At 31.0% G+C, this 15,726-nt stretch overlaps 13 non-coding genes across 13 annotated transcripts; all 13 read left to right on the top strand.

Moving 5' to 3' along the window:
* Nucleotides 1–2,323: 2,323 nt before the first annotated feature.
* Nucleotides 2,324–2,395, top strand: TRNAC-GCA (transfer RNA cysteine (anticodon GCA)). The gene has a single exon. It is a non-coding gene; the product is annotated as a tRNA-Cys (tRNA).
* An 850-nt stretch (nucleotides 2,396–3,245) lies between these two features.
* Nucleotides 3,246–3,317, top strand: TRNAC-GCA (transfer RNA cysteine (anticodon GCA)). Its single transcript has one exon. It is a non-coding gene; the product is annotated as a tRNA-Cys (tRNA).
* A 470-nt stretch (nucleotides 3,318–3,787) lies between these two features.
* On the top strand, nucleotides 3,788–3,859 carry TRNAC-GCA (transfer RNA cysteine (anticodon GCA)). Its single transcript has one exon. It is a non-coding gene; the product is annotated as a tRNA-Cys (tRNA).
* Nucleotides 3,860–4,699: 840 nt separating this feature from the next.
* Nucleotides 4,700–4,771, top strand: TRNAC-GCA (transfer RNA cysteine (anticodon GCA)). The gene has a single exon. It is a non-coding gene; the product is annotated as a tRNA-Cys (tRNA).
* A 1,791-nt stretch (nucleotides 4,772–6,562) lies between these two features.
* On the top strand, nucleotides 6,563–6,634 carry TRNAC-GCA (transfer RNA cysteine (anticodon GCA)). Its single transcript has one exon. It is a non-coding gene; the product is annotated as a tRNA-Cys (tRNA).
* Nucleotides 6,635–7,483: 849 nt separating this feature from the next.
* TRNAC-GCA (transfer RNA cysteine (anticodon GCA)) lies at nucleotides 7,484–7,555 on the top strand. The gene has a single exon. It is a non-coding gene; the product is annotated as a tRNA-Cys (tRNA).
* An 840-nt stretch (nucleotides 7,556–8,395) lies between these two features.
* Nucleotides 8,396–8,467, top strand: TRNAC-GCA (transfer RNA cysteine (anticodon GCA)). Its single transcript has one exon. It is a non-coding gene; the product is annotated as a tRNA-Cys (tRNA).
* A 470-nt stretch (nucleotides 8,468–8,937) lies between these two features.
* Nucleotides 8,938–9,009, top strand: TRNAC-GCA (transfer RNA cysteine (anticodon GCA)). Its single transcript has one exon. It is a non-coding gene; the product is annotated as a tRNA-Cys (tRNA).
* A 1,765-nt stretch (nucleotides 9,010–10,774) lies between these two features.
* Nucleotides 10,775–10,846, top strand: TRNAC-GCA (transfer RNA cysteine (anticodon GCA)). The gene has a single exon. It is a non-coding gene; the product is annotated as a tRNA-Cys (tRNA).
* Nucleotides 10,847–11,686: 840 nt separating this feature from the next.
* Nucleotides 11,687–11,758, top strand: TRNAC-GCA (transfer RNA cysteine (anticodon GCA)). Its single transcript has one exon. It is a non-coding gene; the product is annotated as a tRNA-Cys (tRNA).
* Nucleotides 11,759–13,548: 1,790 nt separating this feature from the next.
* TRNAC-GCA (transfer RNA cysteine (anticodon GCA)) lies at nucleotides 13,549–13,620 on the top strand. The gene has a single exon. It is a non-coding gene; the product is annotated as a tRNA-Cys (tRNA).
* Nucleotides 13,621–14,474: 854 nt separating this feature from the next.
* On the top strand, nucleotides 14,475–14,546 carry TRNAC-GCA (transfer RNA cysteine (anticodon GCA)). The gene has a single exon. It is a non-coding gene; the product is annotated as a tRNA-Cys (tRNA).
* Nucleotides 14,547–15,386: 840 nt separating this feature from the next.
* On the top strand, nucleotides 15,387–15,458 carry TRNAC-GCA (transfer RNA cysteine (anticodon GCA)). Its single transcript has one exon. It is a non-coding gene; the product is annotated as a tRNA-Cys (tRNA).
* The last annotated feature ends 268 nt before the right edge of the window (nucleotides 15,459–15,726 follow it).

Here is a 15,726-nt window from a genome sequence, read left to right as displayed (position 1 = left end):
CTTAAGCACATGCTAAAAAGGAAGAAAAAAATGTTTATAAAATGGAAAGAGGGAGGCATATCTAAAGAAGAATATAATGCTGTCTGCAGAACCTGCAGGGCACAAATCAGATTATCTAAAGCTGAAAATGAATTGAGGCTTGCAAGAGATGTCAAAAGCAATAATAAAGGATTTTGGGGATATGTCAAAAGTAAAAGAAAAGTCAAAGATGCTATAGGATTTTTACAGGATGAAAATGATGCAATGGTAAGACAGGATGTTGAGAAGGCTGAACTTTTAAATTACTATTTTGCATCTGTTTTCTCTCAGAAAGGAAATGTAACATCAACTGTTATTCACTGTCCTATTAAGGGAATAGAAGAATCCAGGATATCTATAAACAGAAAGATAGTGAGGAAACACTTAGCTAGCCTAAATGAATTCAAGTCTCCAGGTCCAGATGAATTACACCCCAGAGTACTGAAGGAGATAGCAGAAGAAATTTTTGAACCCCTCTCTATAATCTTTGAAAATTCTTGGAGAACAGGAGAAGTGCCAGAAGACTGGAGAAGAGCAAATGTTGTTCCTATCGTCAAAAAGGGGAAGAAGGTGGACCCAGGTAACTATAGGCCGGTGAGTCTGACTTCTATACCAGGAAAGATCTTTGAACAAATTATTAAACAACATGTATGTCAATACCTGGATAAGAATGAAGTGATTAAACAGAGTCAGCATGGGTTTGTAACTAATAAGTCATGTCAGACTAACTTAATTTCCTTCTATGATGGTATCACTGATTGGGTGGATCAAGGAAATGCTGTAGATATAGTATATCTTGACTTCAGCAAAGCATTTGACAAAGTCTCTCATACAATCCTTATTGAAAAAATGATTAAGTATGGAATGGACAAGGCAACTGTTAGGTGGATTCATAACTGGCTTAGTGATCGGACCCAAAGAGTGGTCGTAAATGGCTGCACATCCAGTTGGAAGAATGTCTCAAGTGGGGTACCACAGGGCTCTGTCCTGGGCCCTGTATTGTTCAACATCTTTATCAACGATTTAGATGAAGGCATTGAGGGTAAACTGATTAAATTTGCTGATGACACAAAGCTAGGAGGGATAGCTAATACTAGAGAAGAGAGAGAGAGGATTCAAAAAGTTTTAAATAAACTGGAGAAGTGGGCAGCAACAAACAGAATGGTTTTTAACAGGGAGAAATGCAAAGTACTACATCTGGGCAATAAAAATGGAAAAAGCATATATAGAATGGGAGGAATAGGGCTAAGTGACAGCACATGTGAAAAAGACTTGGGTATACTAATAGATCACAGACTGAATATGAGTCAACAGTGTGATGCAGCAGCAAAAAAGGCAAATGCAATTCTAGGATGTATTAACAGAAGCATACAGTCTAGATCACGTGAAGTCATTATTTCCCTCTACTCCTCTTTGGTCAGACCTCATCTGGAATATTGTGTCCACTTTTGGGCACCACATTTTAAAAAAGACATCAACAAACTGGAGCAAGTTCAGAAAAGAGCGACCAGAATGGTGACCGGTCTGCAAACCCTGTCTTATGAGGAAAGGTTGCAGGATTTGGGAATGTTTAGTTTGCAAAAGAGAAGACTGAGAGGAGACTTAATAGCTGTCTACAAATATCTAAAGGGCTGTCACATTGTAGAAGGATCAACTTTATTCTCATTTGCACAAGGAAAGACTAGAAGCAATGGGATGAAACTGAATGGGAGGAGACACAGATTAGATATTAGAAAAAACTTTTTGACAGTTAGAGTGATCAATGAGTGGAACAGGCTGCCACAAGAAGTGGTGAGTTCTCCTTCAATGGAAGTCTTCAAACAGAGGCTGGACAGACATCTGACTGGGATGATTTAGCGAATCCTGCTTTGAGCAGGGGGTTGGACCAGATGGCCCAGGAGGTCCCTTCCAACTCTACGATTCTATGATTCTATGATTCTATGATAAGAAATGCAGCTAAAAGTTTGAGAAATTTTGCCTGAAAAGAAATCTACAAAAGATATGCAAAGCACATTGAAAGACTATAAAACTATAAAAGACTATAAGATTTGACTGGTAAAATAAAAATTCCTGAGAGTTCCTCTGTACTTTTTGCTAAAGTTAATTATTTTGAACAAAGAAAAATGCATATCAAAGTAAAAAAACACAACCATATATAAACTGAAGAAAATTTCAGGTTTCATGTTAAAAAAGAAGAGTTTACATTTTTCAAATATAGGTGGCATAGCTTAGTGGTAGAGCATTTGAACATTTTTCAGATTGCATGTTGAAAAAAAAAATTGAGCGTTTGTAATTTTCAAATGTAGGGGGTATAGCTCAGTGGTAGAGCATTTGACTGCAGATCAAGAAGTCCTTGGTTCAGCTCCAAGTGCTCCCTGAACGTACATTTTCAACACATTAAAAATGCATGCTTCGCTACCTATATATTTATACTAGATTTAGAACCGTATGAATTTGAATTCATGTTTTCTTTATATGAATACTAGTTAAGAAATGCAGCAAAAAGTTTGAGAAATTTTGCCTGTAAAGAAATCTACAAAAGATACATAAAGAACTTTGGAAGACTATAAAACTGAGAATTTACTTGTGATATAAAAATTACTGAGTGTTTCTCTGTACTTGTTGTATTAGTTTGTTATTTTTAACAAATAAAAATGTATATCAATGTAAAAAAAGGCACAACAAAATAAAAATGCAAATAAATTTCAGGTTTTATGAGAGAAAAAAAAAAAAAAAAGAGTTTAGGTCTTTTAATATTAGGGGGTATATCTCAGTGGAAGACAGTTAGACTGCAGATCAAGAGATCTTTGGTTTAACTCCAAGTGCCCCCTGAAGGTGCGTTTACAATGGATTAATAATACTGTACATGATTTCTTACCTACATATTTATGCAAGCTTTTGAACCATGTGATGTTGAATTCATGTTTTTGTCTTTCTTAAAGCACATTGGTAGACTCTAAAACTAAGATTTGACTGGTAAAATAAAAATTCCTGAGAGTTCCTCTGTACTTTTTGCTAAAGTTAATTATTTTTAACAAAGAAAAATGCATATCAAAGTAAAAAAACACAACCATATATAAACTGAAGAAAATTTCAGGTTTCATGTTAAAAAAGAAGAGTTTACATTTTTCAAATATAGGTGGCATAGCTTAGTGGTAGAGCATTTGAACATTTTTCAGATTGCATGTTGAAAAAAAAAAAGTGAGCGTTTGCATTTTTGAAATATAGGGGTTATAGCTCAGTGGTAGAGCATTTGACTGCAGATCAAGAGGTCCTTGGTTCAACTCCGAGTTCCCCCTGAAGGTACATTTTCAACAGATTAAAAATACATGCTTCGCTACCTATAAATTTATACTAGATGTAGAACCGTATTAAGTTGAATTCATGTTTTCTTTATATGAATACTAGTAAAGAAATGCAGCAAAAAGTTTGAGAAATTTTGCCTGAAAAGAAATCTACAAAAGATATATAAAGCACATTGAAAGACTAAAAAACTATAAAAGACTATAAGATTTGACTGGTAAAATAAAAATTCCTGAGAGTTCCTCTGTACTTTTTGCTAAAGTTAATTATTTTGAACAAAGAAAAATGCATATCAAAGTAAAAAAACACAACCATATATAAACTGAAGAAAATTTCAGGTTTCATGTTAAAAAAGAAGAGTTTACATTTTTCAAATATAGGTGGCATAGCTTAGTGGTAGAGCATTTGAACATTTTTCAGATTGCATGTTGAAAAAAAAAGAGAGCGTTTGCATTTTTCAAATATAGGGGGTATATCTCAGTGGTAGAGCATTTGACTGCAGATCAAGAGGTCCTTGGTTCAGCTCCGAGTGCCCCCTGAAGGTACATTTTCAACAGATTAAAAATGCATGCTTCGCTACCTATATATTTATACTAGATTTAGAACCGTATGAATTTGAATTCATGTTTTCTTTATATGAATACTAGTTAAGAAATGCAGCAAAAAGTTTGAGAAATTTTGCTGGTAAAGAAATCTACAAAAGATACATAAAGAACTTTGGAAGACTATAAAACTGAGAATTTACTTGTGATATAAAAATTACTGAGTGTTTCTCTGTACTTGTTGTATTAGTTTGTTATTTTTAACAAATAAAAATGTATATCAATGTAAAAAAAGGCACAACAACATAAAAATGCAAATAGATTTCAGGTTTTATGAGAAAAAAAAAAAAAAAAGAGTTTAGGTCTTTTAATATTAGGGGGTATATCTCAGTGGTAGACTGCAGATCAAGAGATCTTTGGTTTAACTCCAAGTGCCCCCTGAAGATGCGTTTACAATGGATTAATAATACTGTACATGATTTCTTACCTACATATTTATGCAAGCTTTTGAACCATGTGAAGTTGAATTCATGTTTTTGTGCTTTCTTAAAGCACATTGGTAGACTCTAAAACTAAGATTTGACTGGTAAAATAAAAATTCCTGAGAGTTCCTCTGTACTTTTTGCTAAAGTTAATTATTTTGAACAAAGAAAAATGCATATCAAAGTAAAAAAACACAACCATATATAAACTGAAGAAAATTTCAGGTTTCATGTTAAAAAAGAAGAGTTTACATTTTTCAAATATAGGTGGCATAGCTTAGTGGTAGAGCATTTGAACATTTTTCAGATTGCATGTTGAGAAAAAAAAATGAGCGTTTGTATTTTTTGAATATAGGGGGTATACCTCAGTGGTAGAGCATTTGACTGCAGATCAAGAGGTCCTTGGTTCAACTCCGAGTGCCCCCTGAAGGTTCATTTTCAACATATTAAAAATACATGCTTCGCTACCTATATATTTATACTAGATTTAGAACCGTATGAAGTTGAGTTCATGTTTTCTTTATATGAATACTAGTTAAGAAATGCAGCAAAAAGTTTGAGAAATTTTGCCTGTAAAGAAATCTACAAAAGATATATAAAGCACATTGGAAGACTACTATTCTCAAGTAAACTGAGAATTTACTTGTGATATAAAAATTACTGAGTGTTTCTCTGTACTTGTTGTATTAGTTTGTTATTTTTAACAAATAAAAATTTATATCAATGTAAAAAAGGCACAACAACATAAAACTGTGCAAATAGATTTCAGGTTTTATGAGGAAAAAAAAAAAAAAAAAAAAAAAAAGTTTATGTCTTTTAATATTAGGGGATATATCTCTTTGGTAGACAGTTAGACTGCAGATCAAGAGATCTTTGGTTTAACTCCAAGTGCCCCCTGAAGTTGCGTTTACAATGGATTAATAATACTGTACATGATTTCTTACCTACATATTTATGCAAGCTTTTGAACCATGTGAAGTTGAATTCATGTTTTTGTCTTTCTTAAAGCACATTGGTAGACTCTAAAACTAAGATTTGAATGGTAAAATAAAAATTCCTGAGAGTTCCTCTGTAATTTTTGCTAAAGTTAATTATTTTGAACAAAGAAAAATGCATATCAAAGTAAAAAAACACAACCATATATAAACTGAAGAAAATTTCAGGTTTCATGTTAAAAAAGAAGAGTTTACATTTTTCAAATATAGGTGGCATAGCTTAGTGGTAGAGCATTTGAACATTTTTCAGATTGCATGTTGAAAAAAAAAAATTGAGCGTTTGCATTTTTCGAATATAGGGGGTATATCTCAGTGGTAGAGCATTTAACTGCAGATCAAGAGGTCCTTGGTTCAACTCCGAATGCCCCCTCAACGTACATTTTCAACATATTAAAAATACATGCTTCGCTACCTATATATTTATACTAGATTTAGAACCGTATGAATTTGAATTCATGTTTTCTTTATATGAATACTAGTTAAGAAATGCAGCAAAATGTTTGAGAAATTTTGCCTGTAAAGAAATCTACAAAAGATACATAAAGCACTTTGGAAGACTATAAAACTGAGAATTTACTTGTGATATAAAAATTACTGAGTGTTTCTCTGTACTTGTTGTATTAGTTTGTTATTTTTAACAAATAAAAATGTATATCAATGTAAAAAAAGGCACAACAACATAAAAATGCAAATAGATTTCAGGTTTTATGAGGAAAAAAAAAAAAAAAAAAAAAAATTTAGGTCTTTTAATATTAGGGGGTATATCTCTTTGGTAGACAGTTAGACTGCAGATCAAGAGATCTTTGGTTTATCTCCAAGTGACCCCTGAAGGTGCATTTACAATGGATTAATAATACTGTACATGATTTCTTACCTACATATTTATGCAAGCTTTTGAACCATGTGAAGTTGAATTCATGTTTTTGTCTTTCTTAAAGCACATTGGAAGACTCTAAAACTAAGATTTGACTGGTAAAATAAAAATTCCTGAGAGTTCCTCTGTACTTTTTGCTAAAGTTAATTATTTTGAACAAAGAAAAATGCATATCAAAGTAAAAAAAACACAACCATATATAAACTGAAGAAAATTTCAGGTTTCATGTTAAAAAAGAAGAGTTTACATTTTTCAAATATAGGTGGCATAGCTTAGTGGTAGAGCATTTGAACATTTTTCAGATTGCATGTTGAAAAAAAAAGTGAGCGTTTGCATTTTTCAAGTATAGGGGGTATAACTCAGTGGTAGAGCATTTGACTGCAGATCAAGAGGTCCTTGGTTCAATTACAAGTGCCCCCTGAGCGTACTTTTTCAACAGATCAAAAATGCATGCTTCGCAACCTATATATTTATACTAGATTTAGAACCGTATGAAGTTGAATTCAGGTCTTCTTTATATGAATACTAGTTAAGAAATGCAGCAAAAAGTTTGAGAAATTTTGCCTGTAAAGAAATCTACAAAAGATACATAAAGAACTTTGGAAGACTATAAAACTGAGAATTTACTTGTGATATAAAAATTACTGAGTGTTTCTCTGTACTTGTTGTATTAGTTTGTTATTTTTAACAAATAAAAATGTATATCAATGTAAAAAAAGGCACAACAACATAAAAATGCAAATAGATTTCAGGTTTTATGAGAAAAAAAAAAAAAAAAAAAAAAAAAGAGTTTAGGTCTTTTAATATTAGGGGGTATATCTCAGTGGTAGACTGCAGATCAAGAGATCTTTGGTTTAACTCCAAGTGCCCCCTGAAGATGCGTTTACAATGGATTAATAATACTGTACATGATTTCTTACCTACATATTTATGCAAGCTTTTGAACCATGTGAAGTTGAATTCATGTTTTTGTGCTTTCTTAAAGCACATTGGTAGACTCTAAAACTAAGATTTGACTGGTAAAATAAAAATTCCTGAGAGTTCCTCTGTACTTTTTGCTAAAGTTAATTATTTTTAACAAAGAAAAATGCATATCAAAGTAAAAAAACACAACCATATATAAACTGAAGAAAATTTCAGGTTTCATGTTAAAAAAGAAGAGTTTACATTTTTCAAATATAGGTGGCATAGCTTAGTGGTAGAGCATTTGAACATTTTTCAGATTGCATGTTGAAAATAAAAATTGAGCGTTTGCATTTTCAGAATATAGGGGGTAAAGCTCAGTGGTAGAGCATTTGACTGCAGATCAAGAGGTTCTTGGTTCAACTCCGAGTGCCCCCTGAATGTACATTTTCAACAGATTAAAAATACATGCTTCGCTACCTATGTATTTATGCTAGATTTAGAACCATATGAATTTGAATTCATGTTTTCTTTATATGAATACTAGTTAAGAAATGCAGCAAAAAGTTTGAGAAATTTTGCCTGTAAAGAAATTTACAAAAGATACATAAAGCACTTTGGAAGACTATAAACCTGAGAATTTACTTGTGATATAAAAATTACTGAGTGTTTCTCTGTACTTGTTGTATTAGTTTGTTATTTTTAACAAATAAAAATGTATATCAATGTAAAAAAGGGCACAACAACATAAAAATGCAAATAGATTTCAGGTTTTATGAGAAAAAAAAAAAAAAAGAGTTTAGGTCTTTTAATATTAGGGGGTATATCTCAGTGGTAGACTGCAGATCAAGAGATCTTTGGTTTAACTCCAAGTGCCCCCTGAAGATGCGTTTACAATGGATTAATAATACTGTACATGATTTCTTACCTACATATTTATGCAATCTTTTGAACCATGTGAAGTTGAATTCATGTTTTTGTGCTTTCTTAAAGCACATTGGTAGACTCTAAAACTAAGATTTGACTGGTAAAATAAAAATTCCTGAGAGTTCCTCTGTACTTTTTGCTAAAGTTAATTATTTTTAACAAAGAAAAATGCATATCAAAGTAAAAAAACACAACCATATATAAACTGAAGAAAATTTCAGGTTTCATGTTAAAAAAGAAGAGTTTACATTTTTCAAATATAGGTGGCATAGCTTAGTGGTAGAGCATTTGAACATTTTTCAGATTGCATGTTGAAAAAAAAAAAGTGAGCGTTTGCATTTTTGAAATATAGGGGTTATAGCTCAGTGGTAGAGCATTTGACTGCAGATCAAGAGGTCCTTGGTTCAACTCCGAGTTCCCCCTGAAGGTATATTTTCAACAGATTAAAAATACATGCTTCGCTACCTATAAATTTATACTAGATGTAGAACCGTATTAAGTTGAATTCATGTTTTCTTTATATGAATACTAGTAAAGAAATGCAGCAAAAAGTTTGAGAAATTTTGCCTGAAAAGAAATCTACAAAAGATATATAAAGCACATTGAAAGACTAAAAAACTATAAAAGACTATAAGATTTGACTGGTAAAATAAAAATTCCTGAGAGTTCCTCTGTACTTTTTGCTAAAGTTAATTATTTTGAACAAAGAAAAATGCATATCAAAGTAAAAAAACACAACCATATATAAACTGAAGAAAATTTCAGGTTTCATGTTAAAAAAGAAGAGTTTACATTTTTCAAATATAGGTGGCATAGCTTAGTGGTAGAGCATTTGAACATTTTTCAGATTGCATGTTGAAAAAAAAAGAGAGCGTTTGCATTTTTCAAATATAGGGGGTATAGCTCAGTGGTAGAGCATTTGACTGCAGATCAAGAGGTCCTTGGTTCAGCTCCGAGTGCCCCCTGAAGGTACATTTTCAACAGATTAAAAATGCATGCTTCGCTACCTATATATTTATACTAGATTTAGAACCGTATGAATTTGAATTCATGTTTTCTTTATATGAATACTAGTTAAGAAATGCAGCAAAAAGTTTGAGAAATTTTGCTGGTAAAGAAATCTACAAAAGATACATAAAGAACTTTGGAAAACTATAAAACTGAGAATTTACTTGTGATATAAAAATTACTGAGTGTTTCTCTGTACTTGTTGTATTAGTTTGTTATTTTTAACAAATAAAAATGTATATCAATGTAAAAAAAGGCACAACAACATAAAAATGCAAATAGATTTCAGGTTTTATGAGAAAAAAAAAAAAAAAAGAGTTTAGGTCTTTTAATATTAGGGGGTATATCTCAGTGGTAGACTGCAGATCAAGAGATCTTTGGTTTAACTCCAAGTGCCCCCTGAAGATGCGTTTACAATGGATTAATAATACTGTACATGATTTCTTACCTACATATTTATGCAAGCTTTTGAACCATGTGAAGTTGAATTCATGTTTTTGTCTTTCTTAAAGCACATTGGTAGACTCTAAAACTAAGATTTGAATGGTAAAATAAAAATTCCTGAGAGTTCCTCTGTAATTTTTGCTAAAGTTAATTATTTTGAACAAAGAAAAATGCATATCAAAGTAAAAAAACACAACCATATATAAACTGAAGAAAATTTCAGGTTTCATGTTAAAAAAGAAGAGTTTACATTTTTCAAATATAGGTGGCATAGCTTAGTGGTAGAGCATTTGAACATTTTTCAGATTGCATGTTGAAAAAAAAAAATTGAGCGTTTGCATTTTTCGAATATAGGGGATATATCTCAGTGGTAGAGCATTTAACTGCAGATCAAGAGGTCCTTGGTTCAACTCCGAATGCCCCCTCAACGTACATTTTCAACATATTAAAAATACATGCTTCGCTACCTATATATTTATACTAGATTTAGAACCGTATGAATTTGAATTCATGTTTTCTTTATATGAATACTAGTTAAGAAATGCAGCAAAATGTTTGAGAAATTTTGCCTGTAAAGAAATCTACAAAAGATACATAAAGCACTTTGGAAGACTATAAAACTGAGAATTTACTTGTGATATAAAAATTACTGAGTGTTTCTCTGTACTTGTTGTATTAGTTTGTTATTTTTAACAAATAAAAATGTATATCAATGTAAAAAAAGGCAGAACAACATAAAAATGCAAATAGATTTCAGGTTTTATGAGGAAAAAAAAAAAAAAAAAAAAAAAATTTAGGTCTTTTAATATTAGGGGGTATATCTCTTTGGTAGACAGTTAGACTGCAGATCAAGAGATCTTTGGTTTATCTCCAAGTGACCCCTGAAGGTGCATTTACAATGGATTAATAATACTGTACATGATTTCTTACCTACATATTTATGCAAGCTTTTGAACCATGTGAAGTTGAATTCATGTTTTTGTCTTTCTTAAAGCACATTGGAAGACTCTAAAACTAAGATTTGACTGGTAAAATAAAAATTCCTGAGAGTTCCTCTGTACTTTTTGCTAAAGTTAATTATTTTGAACAAAGAAAAATGCATATCAAAGTAAAAAAAACACAACCATATATAAACTGAAGAAAATTTCAGGTTTCATGTTAAAAAAGAAGAGTTTACATTTTTCAAATATAGGTGGCATAGCTTAGTGGTAGAGCATTTGAACATTTTTCAGATTGCATGTTGAAAAAAAAAGTGAGCGTTTGCATTTTTCAAGTATAGGGGGTATAACTCAGTGGTAGAGCATTTGACTGCAGATCAAGAGGTCCTTGGTTCAATTACAAGTGCCCCCTGAGCGTACTTTTTCAACAGATCAAAAATGCATGCTTCGCAACCTATATATTTATACTAGATTTAGAATCGTATGAAGTTGAATTCAGGTCTTCTTTATATGAATACTAGTTAAGAAATGCAGCAAAAAGTTTGAGAAATTTTGCCTGTAAAGAAATCTACAAAAGATACATAAAGAACTTTGGAAGACTATAAAACTGAGAATTTACTTGTGATATAAAAATTACTGAGTGTTTCTCTGTACTTGTTGTATTAGTTTGTTATTTTTAACAAATAAAAATGTATATCAATGTAAAAAAAGGCACAACAACATAAAAATGCAAATAGATTTCAGGTTTTATGAGAAAAAAAAAAAAAAAAGAGTTTAGGTCTTTTAATATTAGGGGGTATATCTCAGTGGTAGACTGCAGATCAAGAGATCTTTGGTTTAACTCCAAGTGCCCCCTGAAGATGCGTTTACAATGGATTAATAATACTGTACATGATTTCTTACCTACATATTTATGCAAGCTTTTGAACCATGTGAAGTTGAATTCATGTTTTTGTGCTTTCTTAAAGCACATTGGTAGACTCTAAAACTAAGATTTGACTGGTAAAATAAAAATTCCTGAGAGTTCCTCTGTACTTTTTGCTAAAGTTAATTATTTTGAACAAAGAAAAATGCATATCAAAGTAAAAAAACACAACCATATATAAACTGAAGAAAATTTCAGGTTTCATGTTAAAAAAGAAGAGTTTACATTTTTCAAATATAGGTGGCATAGCTTAGTGGTAGAGCATTTGAACATTTTTCAGATTGCATGTTGAGAAAAAAAAATGAGCGTTTGTATTTTTTGAATATAGGGGGTATACCTCAGTGGTAGAGCATTTGACTGCAGATCAAGAGGTCCTTGGTTCAACTCCGAGTGCCCCCTGAAGGTTCATTTTCAACATATTAAAAATACATGCTTCGCTACCTATATATTTATACTAGATTTAGAACCGTATGAAGTTGAGTTCATGTTTTCTTTATATGAATACTAGTTAAGAAATGCAGCAAAAAGTTTGAGAAATTTTGCCTGTAAAGAAATCTACAAAAGATATATAAAGCACATTGGAAGACTACTATTCTCAAGTAAACTGAGAATTTACTTGTGATATAAAAATTACTGAGTGTTTCTCTGTACTTGTTGTATTAGTTTGTTATTTTTAACAAATAAAAATTTATATCAATGTAAAAAAGGCACAACAACATAAAACTGTGCAAATAGATTTCAGGTTTTATGAGGAAAAAAAAAAAAAAAAAAAAAAAAGTTTATGTCTTTTAATATTAGGGGATATATCTCTTTGGTAGACAGTTAGACTGCAGATCAAGAGATCTTTGGTTTAACTCCAAGTGCCCCCTGAAGTTGCGTTTACAATGGATTAATAATACTGTACATGATTTCTTACCTACATATTTATGCAAGCTTTTGAACCATGTGAAGTTGAATTCATGTTTTTGTCTTTCTTAAAGCACATTGGTAGACTCTAAAACTAAGATTTGAATGGTAAAATAAAAATTCCTGAGAGTTCCTCTGTAATTTTTGCTAAAGTTAATTATTTTGAACAAAGAAAAATGCATATCAAAGTAAAAAAACACAACCATATATAAACTGAAGAAAATTTCAGGTTTCATGTTAAAAAAGAAGAGTTTACATTTTTCAAATATAGGTGGCATAGCTTAGTGGTAGAGCATTTGAACATTTTTCAGATTGCATGTTGAAAAAAAAAAATTGAGCGTTTGCATTTTTCGAATATAGGGGATATATCTCAGTGGTAGAGCATTTAACTGCAGATCAAGAGGTCCTTGGTTCAACTCCGAATGCCCCCTCAACGTACATTTTCAACATATTAAAAATACATGCTTCGCTACCTATATATTTATACTAGATTTAGAACCGTATGAATTTGAATTCATGTTTTCTTTATATGAATACTAGTTAAGAAATGCAGCAAAATGTTTGAGAAATTTTGCCTGTAAAGAAATCTACAAAAGATACATAAAGCACTTTGGAAGACTATAAAACTGAGAATTTACTTGTGATATAAAAATTACTGAGTGTTTCTCTGTACTTGTTGTATTAGTTTGTTATTTTTAACAAATAAAAATGTATATCAATGTAAAAAAAGGCAGAACAACATAAAAATGCAAATAGATTTCAGGTTTTATGAGGAAAAAAAAAAAAAAAAAAAAAAATTTAGGTCTTTTAATATTAGGGGGTATATCTCTTTGGTAGACAGTTAGACTGCAGATCAAGAGATCTTTGGTTTATCTCCAAGTGACCCCTGAAGGTGCATTTACAATGGATTAATAATACTGTACATGATTTCTTACCTACATATTTATGCAAGCTTTTGAACCATGTGAAGTTGAATTCATGTTTTTGTCTTTCTTAAAGCACATTGGAAGACTCTAAAACTAAGATTTGACTGGTAAAATAAAAATTCCTGAGAGTTCCTCTGTACTTTTTGCTAAAGTTAATTATTTTGAACAAAGAAAAATGCATATCAAAGTAAAAAAAACACAACCATATATAAACTGAAGAAAATTTCAGGTTTCATGTTAAAAAAGAAGAGTTTACATTTTTCAAATATAGGTGGCATAGCTTAGTGGTAGAGCATTTGAACATTTTTCAGATTGCATGTTGAAAAAAAAAGTGAGCGTTTGCATTTTTCAAGTATAGGGGGTATAACTCAGTGGTAGAGCATTTGACTGCAGATCAAGAGGTCCTTGGTTCAATTACAAGTGCCCCCTGAGCGTACTTTTTCAACAGATCAAAAATGCATGCTTCGCAACCTATATATTTATACTAGATTTAGAATCGTATGAAGTTGAATTCAGGTCTTCTTTATATGAATACTAGTTAAGAAATGCAGCAAAAAGTTTGAGAAATTTTGCCTGTAAAGAAATCTACAAAAGATACATAAAGAACTTTGGAAGACTATAAAACTGAGAATTTACTTGTGATATAAAAATTACTGAGTGTTTCTCTGTACTTGTTGTATTAGTTTGTTATTTTTAACAAATAAAAATGTATATCAATGTAAAAAAAGGCACAACAACATAAAAATGCAAATAGATTTCAGGTTTTATGAGAAAAAAAAAAAAAAAAAAAAAAAAAAAAAAGAGTTTAGGTCTTTTAATATTAGGGGGTATATCTCAGTGGTAGACTGCAGATCAAGAGATCTTTGGTTTAACTCCAAGTGCCCCCTGAAGATGCGTTTACAATGGATTAATAATACTGTACATGATTTCTTACCTACATATTTATGCAAGCTTTTGAACCATGTGAAGTTGAATTCATGTTTTTGTGCTTTCTTAAAGCACATTGGTAGACTCTAAAACTAAGATTTGACTGGTAAAATAAAAATTCCTGAGAGTTCCTCTGTACTTTTTGCTAAAGTTAATTATTTTGAACAAAGAAAAATGCATATCAAAGTAAAAAAACACAACCATATATAAACTGAAGAAAATTTCAGGTTTCATGTTAAAAAAGAAGAGTTTACATTTTTCAAATATAGGTGGCATAGCTTAGTGGTAGAGCATTTGAACATTTTTCAGATTGCATGTTGAAAATAAAAATTGAGCGTTTGCATTTTCAGAATATAGGGGGTAAAGCTCAGTGGTAGAGCATTTGACTGCAGATCAAGAGGTTCTTGGTTCAACTCCGAGTGCCCCCTGAATGTACATTTTCAACAGATTAAAAATACATGCTTCGCTACCTATGTATTTATGCTAGATTTAGAACCATATGAATTTGAATTCATGTTTTCTTTATATGAATACTAGTTAAGAAATGCAGCAAAAAGTTTGAGAAATTTTGCCTGTAAAGAAATTTACAAAAGATACATAAAGCAATTTGGAAGACTATAAACCTGAGAATTTACTTGTGATATAAAAATTACTGAGTGTTTCTCTGTACTTGTTGTATTAGTTTGTTATTTTTAACAAATAAAAATGTATATCAATGTAAAAAAGGGCACAACAACATAAAAATGCAAATAGATTTCAGGTTTTATGAGAAAAAAAAAAAAAAAGAGTTTAGGTCTTTTAATATTAGGGGGTATATCTCAGTGGTAGACTGCAGATCAAGAGATCTTTGGTTTAACTCCAAGTGCCCCCTGAAGATGCGTTTACAATGGATTAATAATACTGTACATGATTTCTTACCTACATATTTATGCAATCTTTTGAACCATGTGAAGTTGAATTCATGTTTTTGTGCTTTCTTAAAGCACATTGGTAGACTCTAAAACTAAGATTTGACTGGTAAAATAAAAATTCCTGAGAGTTCCTCTGTACTTTTTGCTAAAGTTAATTATTTTTAACAAAGAAAAATGCATATCAAAGTAAAAAAACACAACCATATATAAACTGAAGAAAATTTCAGGTTTCATGTTAAAAAAGAAGAGTTTACATTTTTCAAATATAGGTGGCATAGCTTAGTGGTAGAGCATTTGAACATTTTTCAGATTGCATGTTGAAAAAAAAAAATTGAGCGTTTGCATTTTTAGAATATAGGGGGTATAGCTCAGTGGTAGAGCATTTGACTGCAGATCAAGAGGTCCTTGGATCAACTCCGAGTGCCCCTGAACGTACATTTTCAGCAGATTAAAAATACATGCTTCGCTACCTATATATTTATACTAGATTTAGAACCGTATGAATTTGAATTCATGTTTTCTTTATATGAATACTAGTTAAGAAATGCAGCAAAATGTTTGAGAAATTTTGCCTGTAAAGAAATCTACAAAAGATACATAAAGCACTTTGGAAGACTATAAAACTGAGAATTTACTTGTGATATAAAAATTACTGAGTGTTTCTCTGTACTTGTTGTATTAGTTTGTTATTTTTAAC

The sequence above is a fragment of the Dendrobates tinctorius genome, unplaced genomic scaffold, assembly GCF_039654945.1.
Source record: "Dendrobates tinctorius isolate UK_male_01 unplaced genomic scaffold, ASM3965494v1 ptg000008l, whole genome shotgun sequence".
Classification (NCBI taxonomy): domain Eukaryota; kingdom Metazoa; phylum Chordata; class Amphibia; order Anura; family Dendrobatidae; genus Dendrobates; species Dendrobates tinctorius.
The sequence above is the reverse complement of the archived record's forward strand: the minus strand, read 5'-3'. Positions and strand labels throughout refer to the sequence as shown.